General features: G+C 45.1%; 1 protein-coding gene across 1 annotated transcript in view; it reads right to left on the reverse strand.

Moving 5' to 3' along the window:
• SLC25A13 (solute carrier family 25 member 13) overlaps positions 1–17,390 on the reverse strand; it is a 237,518-nt gene that overhangs the window by 208,149 nt on the left and 11,979 nt on the right. The window lies entirely within an intron of this gene.

A 17,390-nucleotide genomic window follows, 5' to 3' on the forward strand; every position in this document is an offset into this window, starting at 1 on the left:
AGTGCACACTCACAGCTGGCATGCTGTCCCCAGTGCAGGCTCCAGACATGCATGCCTGCTTTCTTTGGAAAGCCCCAGGGCAGTGGCCAGGGTCCACACTGGCCAAGTCTTAATGTCCATCCGCACCAAGGTGCAGAACAAGGAGCCTGTGATTGGGGCCATCTGCAGGACCAAGTTCAAGTTCCCTGGTCACCAGAAGATCCGCATCTCCAAGAAGTGGGGATTCACTCAATTTAATGCGGGTGAATCTGAAAACATGGTAGCAGAAAAGCGGCTCATCCTGGACAGCTTTGGGGCCAGATACATCCCGAACCCTGGCCCTCTGAACAAATGGTGACTGTACGCATGAGAGCGTTGGCACTATTCCCTCCTTACTCATGCCTACCAATAGATCCTACCTCCCTGTCCAAAAAAAAAAAAAAAAAATAGGTCAAAACGACAAAATTTACTTATCTATTTCATAAAGGTATCTTAAGGATTAACTAGGATGAAGAAAAAGTGCCCTGTGAATTACAGAGTGATGCATAATGCTGGTAGTGATTAACAGGTACCGTTAACAAGTATAAGCCAAAAACACAGCTATCCATTTCTAATCCCAAATAAGAATGGAAGATGAGTGAGTAGATCCAACGTGTATTCAACTTAGAAATAAGCAACAGAAGATGGAAAGCTGAGGAGAAAATTAAAATTCTATTGGATGATCACAGTCTTGTTAGGAAGCCTGCAGAATCAATCAGCTTGAGGCTAAGGGGGCCACCAATGATGCTTCAAACTATCCCAGGATCTGAGGTGAGGAACCCACAACAAAAGCAGGTTGCCTAGGCTGCCTGTTAGGTCAGCTGAAATGGCAGCTTCACACACAAGCTGCTCTGTGTGTGTTTGTGTGTGTTCAGTCATGTCAGACTCGCTGTGACCCCATGGACTATAGCTTTCTAGGCCCCTCTCTCCATGGGGTTTTCCAGGCAAGAATACTGGATGGGTAGCCATTTCCCCCTCCAGAGGGTTCCTGACCCAGGAATCGAACCCCTGTCTCCTGCGCTTACCCCTCGAGCTGCCTGCCCTCTTCCAAATCAAACCCACACTGAGTGTCCACTCGGCAAAGACAGATCAGGCGCTTGTGCCCTGGCTGCAGGGAAAGATGGGGCCAAGTTCTGACTCATGTTCAGGCAGGCAGACCTTGTAATGTGGGGATTTGCTCCAGTACAGGAGAGGCAATCAGAAGATGATGGGGAGACGTCTAGTTTCCAGCCCAGCGTGCAGGGGCTTAGAAATGGTCAGTCCGTCATAAAAGCAAGTGAAAAGCCTAAATGCTGAAAAATCAACTACTCCCAAACCACTGCCCCCCAAAATGGAGACAGAAAGGCAGAACCAGAAAATCACAACTTATCAGAGCTGAAACCCATCCTCTGAAACCTCTGCAGGAACCAGTGTTGAGAGTGGGTAATTCTGAGCTGCAGATGGACAACTGCTGGAGGCTCAGTGTGGACAAGAAGAGACCTGGCAAAACTCTAGGTGGACCTAGACATCATGGATTCTCCACACTTTGGTGAGTGTTACCTCCTGGAGCTCAACTTGGCTCTCAGTGACTACCAGGGAAAGACTACCTGGCACTTTCAGTAGGAGGGAAGGAAAAGGAACCAAGCTGAAATGCACAAGAGCACCCAGCTCCGCTTCAGAAGAAACCATTTCATAGACACCTAACCTGCGGGAGTATTGCCAGAGCCAGTTAACCAGAGGAAAGGCAATACCCAACGCCAGCCACTTTCAGCCATCCTCTCCCACCTGAGGGGAAGAGGAGCTGAGAAACACTTGTGAAGCACACTGTCCAGGGACGTGGGCTCTCTACTGAACTGGGACCTGGTCACAGGACTGCAGAACATTCCTCCTCCCTCTACACCCTACCCTCGTAATACCAAAGGACCAGTTACCGCCATTCCTTTTATCCAGTATATCACGTCTGGATATCAAGAAAAAAAATCACAAAAAATACCAAAAGGCAAAACAGCACAATCTGAAAAGACAGGATGAGCATTAAAACCAGATTCAAATATGGCAGGAATGTTGAGATTATCAGACTAGGAACTTAAAACAACTATGATTATTAACCTTCCCTGGTGGCTCAGATGGTAAAGCGTCTGCCTGCAATGCAGGAGACCTGGGTTTGATTCCTGGGTCGGGAAGATCCCTTGGAGAAGGAAATGGCAATCCACTCCAGCACTCTTGTCTGGAAAATCCCATGGACGGAGGAGCCTGATAGGCTACACCCCATGGGGTCGCAGAGAGTCGGACACGACTGAGCGACTTCACTTCATGATTATTAACATGTTAAGGGTTCTGATAGATAAGGTAGACAGCATGCAAGAACAGAACAGGGATGTAAGTAGAAAAATGGAAATTCTAAGAAAGAATGTTCTGATAATATGTCAATAGAAATCTCCAAAACTGGAAACCAAAGGGAAAAAAAAAGACTGAAAACAAACAAACAAAAACAGAACTAAATATCCAAGTCTGTGGGACATCTACAAAAACGTCTCATATACATGTAAGGGGAATACCAGAGGAGAAGAGAGGACCAGAAGGAATATTTGAAGTAACAATGATGCAGAATTTCCACTCAATCGAAGTCAGACACCAAACCACAGATACACAAAGATTAGAGGACACCAAGGAGAATAACCAAAATCACCCTAAACATCAATGTACCAATTAATTGAAAGACAGAGACTGTTACAATGCAGCAAAAAACAAGACCCAGCTACATGCCATCTACAAAAAAGACACATATAGAGTAACAGTAAACGAACGGAGAAAGACATACCATGAACACACTAATCAAAAGAGAGCAGAGTGGCTATATCACTTTCAGGCAGAGCCCGCTTGAAAGCAAGGAAAGTTAACAGGGATAAAGAGAGACAGTATATAATAGCATCAGGGTCAATTTTCCAAAAAGACATAACAATTCTAAATCTAACAGGATAGAAAGCCTAGAAATGAAAAAGAAAAGTGAAAGCGAAACTCGCTCAGTCGTGCCAGGCTCTTTTGGACCCCATGGACTACACAGCCCACAGAATTCTCCAGGCCAGAATACTGGAGTGGGTAGCCTATCCCTTGTCCAGGGGATCTTCCAACCCGGAGATCAAACCCAGGTCTCCCACACTGCGGGAAGATTCTTTACCAGCTGAGCCACAAGGGAAGCCGGCCTAGAAGTAGACCTTCACAAATACAGTCAACTGATCTTTACATAGGATCAAAGATAGTCTCTTCAACAAGTGGTGCTGTATATCTACACGCATTCATGACATTAACAGACATCTGCTCCTTAGACGAAAAGCTATGACAAGACGAGACAGCAGAGACATCACTTTGCTGACAAAGATCCACACAGTCAAAAGCTATGGTTTATTCCAATAGTCATGTATGGATTTGAGAGTTTGGCCATAAAGAAGGCTGAGTATCGAAGAACTGCTGCTGGAGAAGACTCCTGAGTCAACCTTAAAGGAAATCAGTCCTGAATATTCACTGGAAGGACTGATGCTGAAGCTGACACACCAGTACTTTGGCCACCTGATGCAAAGAGCTGACTTACTGAAAAAGACCCTGATGCTCGGAAAGAATGAAGGCAAAAGAAGAAGAGGGTAGCAGAGGATTAGGTGGTTAGATAGCATCTCCGCCTCAAAAGACAGGAGTTTGAGCAAACTCCAGGAGATAGTGGAGGACAGGAGAGCCTGACGTGCTGCAGTTCACTGGGTCACAAAGAGTCGGACACAGCTTAGCCACTGAACAAAAAAAAACATCTGCCTGCAAAAAAATGATTCTAGACACAGACCTTACTCCCTTAACAAAAATTAACTCAAAATGGATCACAGACCTAAATGCAAAATTCTTAGAAGATAACACAGGAGAAAACTTAGATGATCTTGGCATTTGAGGATGATTTTTTGGATACAACACCAAAGGCATTATCCATAAGCTGGACTTCATTAAAGGAGATGTTTCTGCTCTGTGAAAGACACTGTCAAGAGACTGTAAAGATAAGCGAACACTGGGATAAAGTATTCACACAAGAATAGTTAATAAAGAACTGTTCCCCAAAATACACAAAGAAGTCTCAAAACTCAACAACAAGGAAACAAACAACTCAATGAAGGTCAAAATATGGGCCAAAGACCTTAACAGACACCTGACCAAAGAAGATACATAGACAGCAAATAAGCATATGAAAAGATGCTCCACACCATCTGTCATCAGGAAAATACAAACTAAAACAAGGAAATACCACTATATACCAACTAGAATGGCCAAAATCCAGGACAATGACAACACCAAACACTGGTGCAGATGTGCAGCAAAAAGAACTCTCACTGTTTGCTAACAAGAATGCAGAATGGCACAGCGACTTTGGAAGACAGACTGCAGGTTTCTTACAAAACTAACGTACTCTTAACATGAGCCAGCATTCATGCTGCTTAGTATTCATCCAAACGTGTCGAAAACTATCTCCACGCAAATACCTGAATGGATGGATGTTTACAGCAGCTCTATTTGTAATTGTCAAAAGTTGGAGGCAACCAAGATGTCTTTCACTCAGTGAATGGATAATCCAGATAACGGAATATCATTCAGTTCAGTTCAGTTCAGTCACTCAGTCGTGTCCGACTCTTTGCGACCCCATGAACCGCAGCACGCCAGGCCTCCCTGTCCATCACCAACTCCCGGAGTTCACCCAACTCATGTCCATCGAGTCGATGATGCCATCCAGCCATCTCATCCTCTGTTGTCCCCTTCTCCTCCTGCCCCCAATCCCTCCCAGCATCACAGTCTTAATGAGTCAACTCTTCGCATGAGGTGGCCAAAGTACTGGAGCTTCAGCTTTAGCATCATTCCTTCCAAAGAAATACCAGGGTTGATCTCCTTCAGAATGGACTGGTTGGATCTCCTTGCAGTCCAAGGGACTCTCAAGAGTCTTCTCCAACACCACAGTTCAAAAGCATCAATTCTTCGGCGCTCAGCCTTCTTCACAGTCCAACTTTCACATCCATACATGACCACAGGAAAAACCATAGCCTTGACTAGACAGACCTTTGTTGGCAAAGTAATGTCTCTGCTTTTGAATATGCTATCTAGGTTGGTCATAACTTTCCTTCCAAGGAGTAAGCGTCTTTTAATTTCATGGCTGTGATCACCATCTGCAGTGATTTTGGAGCCCCAGAAAATAAAGTCTGACACTGTTTCCACTGTTTCCCCATCTATTTGCCATGAACTGATGGGACCAGATGCCATGATCTTCGTTTTCTGAATGTTGAGCTTTAAGCCAACTTTTTCACTCTCCCCTTTCACTTTCATCAAGAGGCATTAAGCACTTAAAAATGAGCTATCAAAACATGAACAAAACTTAAATGCACAAGCGACAGAAGCCAGTCTGAAAAGGCTACATATGTATGATTCCAACTGCACGACATTCTTGAACTATGGAGACCATAGAAAGATCAGCAGTTTCGTCACCAGGGTTGAGAAACAGGGAAGGAAAACAGGCAGAGCACAGATCCTCAGAGCAATGGAAAGACTCTGTGTGACACTATAATGAAGGATACCTATCATTACAAAATTTGTTCAAGGACTGTTCAGCATCAAGAGTCAACTCAAATGTAAACCACAGACTTTAAGGGAAAAGGGTGCGTCAGTGTAGGCTCACCAACTGTAACAAATGTACCACTCTGATGGGGGATGATGATAATAGAGGAGAGGTTATGCACACATGGGGGCAGGAGGTATATAGAAAATCTCTGAACCTTTCTTCAAACTTTGCTATGAACCCCAAACCGCTCCAAAATAAGAATAACAGTAATAATACTAATGTCTATTTTTTAAAAAGATCATGGGTGGCCAGGCCCTATCAAAGTGAAAGGAATCAGGCAGAGTCACTAGGCACACATCTGTATAAACCCCCTTTCTTTTCAAAGTCTCCTTGAAGTAGGTTGGATTCTTTTATTTTACAATTAAGAAAACTGCAAACAAACAGTTGATGGGTCCCAAGCCCCATGCCTTTCCCACAGGTCCACAACCTGAGCGGTCAAGGGTTAGACCAGGGTTTCTCAACCATGGCCCTACTGACATTTTGGGTCGGATCATTCTTCATTTTGGAGGAGGGTCTGGTGCATCGTAGGATGTTCAGCAATATCCCTGGCCTCTAATCGTTAGATGCCAGTAGCAACCTCTTCTCCCAGACATGACAACCAATAGTCTCCAGATGTTACCAGGTTTTCCCCTGGGAGCAAAACTACTCCACCCCCAGGGAGAACCAGTGCCTGAGACGGCGCTGCTCCACTTGCTCATGCGAGAAAAGACGAGCACCTACAGGAAGCCTACCATGTACCAGGCCCAGCGCCAGGAATGAAGGGGACAACACCCAACAACCAGAGACCCTACCCCTCTGGGGGCGGGGGAAGGGGACGATGACAAATTTATCAGCAAGTGGCTGGTACAAAGTGTGTGATGATACACGCTACCACGAATTAAGAGTGACGGCAGAACTAAGACCATAACTGCTGGAGTCAGGGGCAGTGGAGGTAAAGTCTTGGACTGGGTTGTTTATCACTGGATTACAGCAGTTAACACTGACTAGCTAACTTTTACTGGGCCCTTAACTCTAGGCTTAACTCTAACTTCCCTGATGGCTCAGATGGTAAAGCGTCTGCCTACAATGCAGGAGACTGGGGTTCGATCCGTGGGTCGGGAAGATCCCCTGGAAAAGGAAATGGCAACCCACTCTAGTACTCTTGCCTGGAAAATCCCATGGACCGAGGAGCCTGGTAGGCTACAGTCCATGGGGTCGCAAAGAGTCGGACATGACTGAGTGACTTCACTTTCACTTTAACTCTAGGCTAGGCATGTCCTAAAGGCTGTACGCCTGATCTTTATGCCTGCTCTCACTTAAATATCACCAAAACTATCTAAAGTGAAGAACCATTAATAGCCCCAGTCTTCACTCACAGAAAACAAACCTATGGTTGTCCGGGGGAAGGGGCAGTTAGGGACTTTGGGATGGACATGTACACACTTGTATACTTAAAATGGATAACCAACAAGGATCTATTGTACAGCACATGGAACCTGCTCAATGTCATGTGGCGGCCTGAATGGGACAGGAGCTTGGGGGAGAATGGATACATGGGCATGCATGGCTGAGTCCCTTTGCTGTCCACCTGAAACTATCACAGCACTGTTCATTGGTAAAAAGCTCAAACACACAAAATATCCCCAGTCTCCAGATGAGGAAGCTCTGGCATTAAGACACTTGGTCTTAAGTGAGTGGTAGCAAATCACAGAGCAATAATGACCCTAGAGCCCAAGTCGTTTCACACTAACTATACTATTAATACCTGGAGGATGTGCCAAGAATTTGGCGATCAAAGAGGGGTCTTTAAGCTATCCTTGCAAATGGTGCTACTGGACAACACTGTAGCTGAAAGCAATTTAAAATAAAGTCTTTTAATTTGGCATTATGATACATAAACACCCATGGTTAGGTGGATGATAGATTTACCTAATGCAGAATATTATTCTCAGTATTATATGCTGAACTCAGTCTCAATTGTTTTTTTAAAGCATCAAGGTTACAGTATAATTAGGAACCAGCTGCAGTTGTAATTACCACTCCCAATATAATTTGTTACATATTAGCAAGTGTCAAATGACTACTGCTCCTTAAATGAATAAAACTGATTGTGCTGTTCCGAAGACTAGGATGTATGTTCTGATGGGGAACAAAGGAATATAAAAAGTATATGACATATTTATAAAGTGCTGAAAGGTTCTACTTAGGAGATCACAGGTTGCGGGAGCCCAGATAATGCCACAGAAAAGTTAAAATGGCTTCTGGGAGAGAACAGCTAACTTAATAAATGCAGAGGAAGAGAAAGCAGCAAGTCACAGGACAATAGAAAGTTGCTTTAACTAAATAATACCTTACCTGTTCAATTTCTGCTGCATATCAGCATCATATAATTGAAGAGTAGTCAAGAATCCAGGAAGAAGGTAAAAGAAAATCAACAGGAGCCCTCTGCATAGCTGGGATACTCATCTCAAAGACTGTGCACAATTTCACTGGAGCAAGTCCTCCTCCACCCTCCCCCACAACTTCCAACATGACCCTGGGCACGTGCTCTGGTTCCAAACTCGCTTGGACGCTCCCACTTCTGCAAAGCTTTCTATGTCCAGGCCCAGCTCTAAGCTTTAGAAACATGAGTGCATTAACTGCCCCCCACAATAACCCAAGAAGGAAAAACAACCTTGGCCCGTTTATAGATGAGGAAACTGAGGTGCACAGAGGTGGAGTGACTTGCCCAGAGCCACAGTGTGAACAGAGCTCATGATTTCAATCATTGTGTTATAAAGACTTTCAAAAGGAAGAGAGAACACGTGATTAAGAAAGCAGAGGACCTGGAGAGTAAACAAAATTAGGTCACATCAACCAACCACAATCCTGGGCCTCCTTTAGATGACCATTTGAAAAACAATTTTAAAAATTGTAAGATGATAGTGATGGTTTAGTCCCTCAGTCGTGTCTGACTCTTTGTGGCCCCATGGGCTGCAGCCTGCCAGGCTCCCCCGTCCCTGGGATTCTCCAGGCAAGAACACTGGAGTGGGCTGCCATTTCCTTCTCCAAGATGATAGTGGAAATGTGTTAAATGTGTACAGAATAGATACTTGATCAGACTGAAGAGGCACTGATTTTTTTTTTTATGTGACAATGATATTTCAGTTGTGCTTTGGAAATATACCTGTTTTGGAGATATACTGTAATATTTACAGGTATGATGTCAGGGGTTTGCTTTGAAAAAATCAGGAGGATGGGAAGACAAGAGAGGGTGTGGTATAAATTAACACCATCATCCATAAATTGATAAATACTGAAAGTGGCTGGAAAAGGACATAAGAGTTTGTTATGCTGTTCTAATTTCCTGTGAAAATTTTCCATTATGAGACATTTTTTTTTTAAAGGGTATTATTTTTTTACAGTTTTAAGTCAAAGGCCAGTTCCTCCTGGAAGATTTTCTAACCAGGTTTCCCACATAGAATGCTATTTGCCCCTATTTTATGGACTTTGCAAATGAATGTTTAAATTTTGATTCTCTTGCTAAGCAGCAATGTGACATAGTGTTTTTCTCACCTGTTACCAAGAGAGAATGAGAGAGAATCAGGATTGAATGAAAGCAGCATAGCCTGGGACAGAATCTAGCAGTTCCCTGCTTCCCAGCTACTTGCAACCTTTCTGTATTCACAGCGGCCCCGCTGACCGAGGCATCGGCGGACAGCTGAGCCCTAATGCAGGGCTCTCTTGGCTCCTGGAACGAGTCAGAGCCTGAGCCAGCAGAGTGTCTGGGCCGGCCTGGCAGCAGGTTGCCCTGGCTGATGATGTGGCACTAATGAGAGTTCATGACCGTGTGGGATGGAACAGCAACAAAAATTACACTGGCTCCCTACGTTTCATCTGATATCAAACATGAGTGGTTTCTTGTGTAATACTAAGAGGGAAAGCTGAGTTTAAACATGACAGACGACCCAGAATGCAGGAGCCACCATACAGGAAAAGATTAATGGCTCCTCTGTCCGTGGAATTCTCCAGGCAAGAATTCTGGAGTGGGTAGCCATTCCCTTCTCCGGGAGATCTTCCCAACGCAGGGATCGAACCTGGGTCTCTGGCATTGCAGGCAGATTCTTTACCATCAGAGCCACCAGGGAAGCCCAAACATGTAACATACAAGGGTATAAAAGTTGAAAGTGTGTATGAGCCAGTTAAACATCAAACAATTGCAAAAAATAAATATATAAATAATGTGTAACAGGACAAAAGGCCAAAGTTCTTAACTTAAAAGCGCTCTTGGACAAAGTCAATATGAGAAGGCAAATAATCCAATGGAACAGTGGGCAAAGGTCAAGACCAGGCTCTTCTTAAACTGCAGATGAACACCAAACATAGACTAACAGAAATCTCCAAGAACCATCGTAAGGAAACCAGGGGCTGGACTACCTTTTACTTCTGGAGCTGAAATTCTCAATGGAAAGAAAGTGGAATCCTGAAATGCAGACGCAAATCTACCTGCAATAACATAAATGAGTGGGATCTCCTTGGCGGTCCCATGGTTGGGATTCTGCCTGCCAATGCAGGAGACATGGGTTTGATCCCTGGTCCAGGAAGATCCCACAAGCCACGGAGCAACTAAGCAGGTGAGCCACAACTACCGATGCCCACGCACCCTAGAGTCCACACTCCAAAACCAGAGACGTCACTGCAGCGAGAGGTCCACACACTGCAACTAGAGAAAGCTCGCATGCGGTAACAGAGACCCACAGCCAACCAAAAAAAACAAGAGTGTGAAGATTCACAGGGAATCAAAGTCCTTGCCAGGGGGCCTGGCAGAGTCAGATAAGAGACCTGACAGGTCACCAGCCTTTCTGGTCAAACCTCCTGCAGGACCCAGTATGCTTTTGGGAGCAGCTGGTCTGAAACAGCAGCAGTGGACATACTGTTTGGACTTGCTGGAACTGTCTCCCTTTAATCCAGCCAGACCTTCTCAGTCACAAGGAAGCACATTTCTCTGGGAGCCTCCTTCCGAAGTAGCTACTTTGTAGTCATGGAGACTCATCCACCTTGAATGGCCAGATCCCTGCCGGGCTTTACTCTGCAGCTATGATTCCCCATTATGCACGCTCTTGGAGGTGACTCACACACAGCTCCTCAAGTATTCCAAGTTAGTGCTTTTTGTTTGTTTGTTCAGTGAAGGATGGAGAGGCTTGATAAAAAATGGTTTATTAGGGAAAGATAAAAGTTTCTGACAAACCACACACATGCAACAGAAAAATCTCCTGCCCCATTTCATTCTGCCATGGGTGGCACCCACAAATAGATGAACAATTTAACGAACAGTGTCTGAATGTTATGGAACATGTACTGTGAGGGCTCAGTTCTTGGCTTAAAATCTAGCGGAAAACATAAAGCATAAGAAACATAACCAGGACCATTTTCCTTCAGAACATCATTATCACTCTCTCCCCCGAGGCAATTTAAAAATGATCCAATATCTGTTATGGGCTGAACTGTGTTCCCCCCTTGCCAAATTCATATGTTGAAGCCTTAACCCCCAGGACTTCAGAATATACCTGTATTTGGAGATAGGATACTCAAAGCAGTGATTAAGGTAAATTGAGGTCATTAAAGTAGGCCTTAAGCCATTAAGACTGGTGTCCTTACGAGAAGCATAAATGAGGGCACAGACACAGAGGAAAGACCACGTCAAGACACAAGGAGACAAAGGCCATCCGTGAGCCCAGGAGGGAGGCCTCGGAAGAAACCAACCCTGCCTACACCTTGATCTTGGACTCCTAGCCTGTAGGTTTGTGGGAAAATAAACTTCTGTTGTTTAGGCCACTCAGTCTGCGGTACTTGGTTATGGCGGCCCCAGCCAACTAATACAGTATCACTGAATATAAACTCCTCATTCAAACGGCTCCAACAGGACCATTCTTTTATTTGTTTTGGATCCAGTTTCAAACACTGCATTTGGTTGTCATGTCTGTTTGGGAGCCTCCTTTATTTGAGCCTTTTCATTCATAAGACTGGCATTTTTAAAGTCAGACCAGAGGTCTTACGAAATGTCCTACTTTCTGGATATGCATAATTGTTTCCTCATGATTAGATTCACGCGCAACCCTTTGGCAGGAAATCTCTAAGGGTCACGTTGTGTATTTTCCATCACATCGCACCAGTGGGTGCTCCACGCTGGCTTCTCCCTCCTCCCGGTTATGTTAAACTGGATCACAGATGGAGGCCAAGTTCTCTGCTATAACGGTATCTATTCCCTTCTGTATAAGGAACTTATAAGGAACTTATAAGGAAATCTTCCCTGGTGGTTCAGATGATAAAGAATCTGCCTATAATGCAGGAGACCCAGGTTCCATCCCTGGGTTGGAAAGATCCCCAGGAAAGGGGAATGACTACCACTCCAGTATTTTTGCCTGGAGAATCCCATGGACCAAGGAGCCTGGCAGGCTACACAGTTCATGGGGTCAGACACAACTGAGTGAATAACTCTTTCACTCTGAGATGCAGAGAATTGCAACAATCTTCTGCTGAAGATTTTAGCATCCACTGAGGACATCTGCCTGAATCAATTATTACCTGCATGTTGCCAAATAATTTTTTTCTCTAGTTCTAGCATAACTTCTACTTTATTAGCTGGCATTGTTCAGAAAATAAGAACTTCACCTCCCCACCTACATCTCACTTTGGCTCTTCTTGGGGAAGAATAAGCATCATGGAATGATGGACTTTTTAAAAAAATTCAGTATGCTACAATCCATTTTCAACTGATTTGCTTTTGCAGTCATAAAACATCCATAAAAATTAACATTTTAAGTGTACAATTCAGTGGCCTTGAGTACATTCACAATGTACAATCAACAGCACCATCCATTTCATCATCCCAAACACAAACTCCATACCCCTTTGATTAACATCCAGTTGATTTTAATAGCCACCATTTGTTTTAACTGTGACACACTCACTGTAATACACGTGAGGTGTACATATATATACGTGTATACAAACACACAGGCACACGTGTGTGTGTTTAGAAGATGAATAAATACGATGCACGGAAAAGAACAGTTGTGAATATTAAAACCTAGCCAACTAAAATAAACCGTTATCCAAAATGCTGGTGGATCGGGACGGCAGTATCCAAACCCACTCACCAAACATAACAACAGAGGAAATAACCAGGAATTATGTGCCTCCTGCTGCGTGTATCCAATACCAGGGATCCAGTAACCTGAGAGAGACAGCCAGCAACCACCTAGGAAGTATTCTAGCCAAAAACAAAAAATAAAAATAAATAAAGCCTTAAACTCAATCAAGCGTCCACATCTAACTACCATTTGTGAGGAAACACTGGGGACAGGGCAACACGGTGGAGGTGGGGGGTGGAGGGTGTAGCTAGCAAAGTCCAAATTGTGGGAAACTACAGGAAAGACGACCCAATCCACTCATCAAATAAACTGCAAGCGGGCACACACAAAGATGGGGAGCCAAACCTATAGATTCACACGAGTTAAAAGACGTATCGACCAAATGCCATGTGCAGACTGTGTCTGGATCTTGATCGGGACAAACCAACTGTGAAAACTAGGGCATGGGTTTTAACATCCTTACAGATGCTCCAAGGAAAGAGAAAACACAATTGAGACGGGTTTTCCCTAAAACTGAAGGAAAGAACTAAAAAAATAAAATAAAAATAAAAATCTGCCCACCAATGGAGAGGAAAGACAAGAAACATTCTTGCTTCTGACTGAGCTCTAAATTAAACAAACAAACAGGCTCCCCGCCACCCCCCTCCCCCACCTTATTTTTCCTGCTACACTGTTGCCACAGCTTTATGGCAGGGAATCTGAACAGGGGTTGGACATGTCCCATTTATAATACAAACCGCTGTGAAGGGTATGAGAAGGGAACGGGCATGAGGTTACACTGGAAAAGTGAGACAACGGCCAAGACCGAGGAGGCGGAATCTGGCTAAAGAGATTGCATTTTTATTCTCAGGGCATCACACAGCCACACTGTGCAGCCAGGTCAACTCAAGAGGGCCATGCAGGACATTTGTTATGTGCCTTGACAGGCCAGGCTGCCCATGTGCAAGTCACAGCTCTGCCGCTTGAAAGCTGTGTGGCCTGGGGCAAGTCACTGAATCTCTCTGTGCCTCAAGACGTAGCCATTCTGCACAGACGAGTTTCCCCATCTGGGTAATGGAGACAGCAATGGCACTCACATGCCACGGGACTGCTCTGGAGATGACGTGACTTCACGCACGAAGTGCCCAGAACAGTGCGTGGCTTTCGTCGGCTGCTGCTGCCACTGCTACCTGCACAGCCCTTCTGAGCCTCACCTCTCTCTCAAATGAGGTGACGACACCTTCCCCGCTTTCTGACAGATGATGATAAAGATCAAATAACGAAGACTGAGTCTTCACATACCTGGGCATTTTAATCGCTGTAGACCACGAGGTCCTGAAAACAAGTCCAACAGCTTACTCGTTCAGGGAAGACCAGCAATCAGCATCAGTCAGTCAGTCAGCTCAGTCACTCAATCGTGTCCGACTCTTTGCGACCCCATGAATTGCAGCACGCCAGGCCTCCCTGTCCATCACCAACTCCCGGAGTTCACTCAGACTCACGTCCATCAAGTCAGTGATGCCATCCAGCCATCTCATCCTCGGTCGTCCCCTTCTCCTCCTGTCCCCAATTCCTCCCAGCATCAGAATCTTTTCCAATGAGTCAACTCTTCACATGAGGTGGCCAAAGTATTGGAGTTTCAGCTTCAGCACCATTCCTTCCAAAGAAATCCCAGGGCTGATCTCCTTCAGAATGGACTGGCTGGATCTCCTTGCAGTCCAAGGGACTCTCAAGAGTCTTCTCCGACACCACAGTTCAAAAGCATCAATTCTTCGGTGCTCAGCCTTCTTCACAGTCCAACTCTCACATCCATACACGACCACAGGAAAAGCCATAGCCTTGACTAGATGGACCTTAGTCGGCAAAGTAATGTCTCTGCTTTTGAATATGCTATCTAGGTTGGTCATAACTTTTCTTCCAAGGAGTGAGCATCTTTTAATTTCATGGCTGCAATCACCATCTGCAGTGATTTTAGAGCCCCCCAAAATAAAGTCTGACACTGTTTCCACTGTTTCCCCATCTATTTGCCATGAAGTGATGGGACCAGATGCCATGATCTTCGTGAGGTGGCGTATAGCTGGAATCAATAACACACTTCAGTGCATTTTTTAAAGACTGTCAAGGGCTGTACCCAGGAACACAGGACTGCTCTTAACATGGATACAAGAACCAATTTTAGAAACGTCCTTGACAGTTTTAGGCACTCCAGAGTGGAGAGGAAAGTGAAGGGAAGAGAGCAAAGGTAAAACCAGCTTAGAGCTATGGCAGTGCTAGAGCTAAAAAGGAATGAGGACCTGAAGCCAAAACATGCAACAGATGAGACACGCCTGCCCCAGGCACCCAGAAAGGTCGAAGTGACCCATCTCTTGGCCAGTGTCCAGGTTCCCACCAGCGGTGTCCCTCCTGGCTGCCCACAAAGGTACTGAGTGAACCAAGCGGAAACTTGAACTAGCAGGAAAGTTAAACTGCAGCTAAAGGTGAGGAGTGATCACGAAAATCAATTCAACTCTAACAAACAGAGCCTGGAATATCTCTGAGACAGACAAGTTGAGATTTCCAACAAAAAGCCCAAAATGCAAGGCTGGTGCTTGAGAGAGCTGCCGTGGAGCCCCAGGGGTCAGAAGGCAGAGGATCTCAGGTGGAGGCCTGGAGGACACCAACATTTCAGAGTGGGGGAGTCAAGGGGAGCAGAAGGACAAAAAGAAGCTGGCCAAGGAGAAGGGACCAGCGTAAGCTAACGGGCCAACCAGGAGAGGGGACGCCATGAAGGCTGACAGAAGGCGTCCCAGCAAGGAAGGAGCAGGTCACGATCCTGTGAGGTCACAGATAAAGGAGAGCATGCCAACAGTTTCAGAACTGAGATCACTGGTGACTCCTAGAAGAGAATGTCAAAAAATAGAATGGGCATAAGTTTATTTTCAAGGACTTTAAGTACAAGTAGGCAGCAAAGAAATGGAGAAGGTTATAACCCTTAAATAGGCTTCCCTGGGCAGCTCGGATGGCTCAAGAATCCAATGTAGAAGACCTGGTTTCAGTCCCTGGGTTGGGAAGATCTCCTGGAGGAGGAACTGGCAAGCCACTCCAGTACTCTTGCCTGGGAAATCCCATGGACAGAGGAGCCTGGCGAGCTACAGTCCATGGGGTCGAGAAGAGTTGCACACCACTGAGCGGCTTTCACTAACTGATTGACTGATAACCTCTAAACAGTAATTCAGAGACGTGTTCTAAAATAATACACTGGCACCGGTGGAATCAAAATTAGCCCGAAGAACCCAAAATTTTATACTGGGTTTTATCACCATGGATTTAATTCTGCAAAAATGGAATTGATTGACAACCAAATCGAAAGACACTGTACCCTTAGTTTAGAAAGGCAGCTACATTTAATAACACAGTGACAAGAGTTCCAGACCAATATTCTTGGAACTTTAATGCACATACAGTACCCCTGGGAGCTATTTAAAATGCAGATCCTGAAGCCACAGAGTCTTTGTCCTGGGATGAGTGTACAGATGCCGCAATTCTAACAAGCTCCTGCGTAAAACCAATGCTCTTCATCCTTGGACCATAAACTTCCAATCGCCAGGCTCCAGGAAGACCACTAAAGAGAATCTGGTTATTGAAGCAGACAGACTGCCTAGCCATTACTAGATGACTACTTAGTAGATGGCGAGCTTAAGGAAGCACACCATCTTCCATTCAAGTAGGTCAAATAATATCTGTGCATGTGCTCACTCAGTCGTGTCCGACTCTTTCCAACCCCACGGACTGTAATCCACCAGGCTCTTCTGTCCATGGGATTTCCCAGGCAAGAATACTATAATGGGTTGCCGTTTCCTTCTCCAGGGTATCTTCCCAACCCAAGGATTGAACCTGGGTCTTTTGCATTGGCAGGTGGATTCTTTACCACTGAGCCACCTGGGAAGACCCAAGTAATATCTATTAATATGTCCCACAGTCTCCAACAGATACCACCTGACAGTTCTACAGCAGTTCATAGTCCTCACATGCTTTCCCACATTATATCTCATTTGCTCATCACAGACCTTGTTTTCCATAGCGGGGACACTGAGCACCAGAGAAGTCAGACTTTATGTTCTCACCATCAGCGGAAGCACTGGACTGGTAACCTGGGTTTTCCTGCCTTCCAGTCCAAAGTTCTCTCACTCAATCAGAGCTACTGATTTAAAAAAGTTCTTGAAGCTTTTCCCAATTGAGACAGTGGTGCCGACTGAGGAGCTGGGGGTTCTCTGCATCTCGGACTACAACCGTGCCCAGGGTCGGACAGATACAAATCACGTCAAACTCAGAAAAACTACTAACTGTGCACTTAGGTCTAAAAACCCCGTTCAAATCAGACTTATGACAAGGTTCAGGACATGCGTCCTCAAAATGTGGTGCATTCAGTATCTCAAGCTGAAGGAGTTAAAGAAAACAGCAGAAAGGGGAATGTCACTCTGACCTTCCCCCCAACCCCACCTTCTTTCCTGAAACAGGTCATGAACTCCCCTGCAGAGAATACCATCCCTGTACCGGGAGGAGGGAAGACAACCTTCTCACCAAAGATGGGCAATTTAGGACTGAGAAACGCGCACACACAGAGACCTTGTTTAACTCACCCTTACCTTCCCAGTTACTTCTTCACCATTTACTAACCCTAGTGC

The sequence above is a fragment of the Ovis canadensis genome, chromosome 4, assembly GCF_042477335.2.
Source record: "Ovis canadensis isolate MfBH-ARS-UI-01 breed Bighorn chromosome 4, ARS-UI_OviCan_v2, whole genome shotgun sequence".
Taxonomy (NCBI): Eukaryota; Metazoa; Chordata; class Mammalia; order Artiodactyla; family Bovidae; genus Ovis; species Ovis canadensis.